Raw genomic sequence first — 1,393 nt, forward strand, 5'->3', positions numbered from 1 at the left:
CCCGTTGACTAAAATTATCTCACAAGCAAAACATGATCACACCTTAGTACTCTTCGGGTGTTAATCACATAGCGACGTGAACTAGATTACTGACTCTAGTAAACCCTTTGGGTGTTGGTCACATATCGATGTGAACTATTGATGTTAAATCACATGGCGATGTGAACTAGATTATTGAGTCTAGTACAAGTGGGAGACTGAAGGAAATATGCCCTAGAGGCAATAATAAAGTTATTATTTATTTCCTTATTTCATGATAAATGTTTATTATTCATGCTAGAATTGTATTAACCGGAAATATGCCCTAGAGGCAATAATAAAGTTATTATTTATTTCCTTATTTCATGATAAATGTTTATTATTCATTCTAGAATTGTATTAACCGGAAACATAATACATGTGTGAATACATAGACAAACATAGTGTCACTAGTATGCCTCTACTTGACTAGCTCGTTAATCAAAGATGGTTAAGTTTCCTAACCACAGACATGAGTTGTCATTTGATTAACGGATCACATCATTAGGAGAATGATGTGATTGACTTGACCGATTCCGTTAGCTTAGCACTTGATCGTTTTAGTATGTTGCTATTGCTTTCTTCATGACTTATACATGTTCCTATGACTATGAGATTATGCAACTCCCGTTTACCGGAGGAACACTTTGTGTGCTACCAAACGTCACAACGTAACTGGGTGATTATAAAGGTGCTCTACAGGTGTCTCCGAAGGTACTTGTTGGGTTGGCGTATTTCGAGATTACGATTTGTCACTCCGATTGTCGGAGAGGTATCTCTGGGCCCACTCGGTAATGCACATCATCATAAGCCTTGCAAGCATTACAACTAATGAGTTAGTTGTGGGATGATGTATTACGGAACGAGTAAAGAGACTTGCCGGTAACGAGATTGAACTAGGTATTGAGATACCGACGATCGAATCTCGGGCAAGTAACATACCGATGACAAAGGGAGCAACGTATGTTGTTATGCGGTTTGACCGATAAAGATCTTCATAGAATATGTGGGAGCCAATATGAGCATCCAGGTTCCGCTATTGGTTATTGACCGGAGATGTGTCTCGGTCATGTCTACATAGTTCTCGAACCCGTAGGGTCCGCACGCTTAAAGTTCGATGACGGTTATATTATGAGTTTATGTGTTTTGATGTACCGAAGGTAGTTCGGAGTCCCGGATGTGATCACAGACATAACGAGGAGTCTCGAAATGGTCGAGACATAAAGATTGATATATTGGACGACTATATTCGGACACCAGAATGGTTCCGGGGGTTATCGGATATATACCGGAGTACCGGGGGGTTACCGGAACCCCCCGGAGGTTATTGGGCCTCATGGGCCCAAGTGGTGGAAGAGGAGAGGCGTCCAAGGGG

This window comes from Triticum aestivum, chromosome 2D, assembly GCF_018294505.1.
Source record: "Triticum aestivum cultivar Chinese Spring chromosome 2D, IWGSC CS RefSeq v2.1, whole genome shotgun sequence".
NCBI lineage: Eukaryota > Viridiplantae > Streptophyta > Magnoliopsida > Poales > Poaceae > Triticum > Triticum aestivum.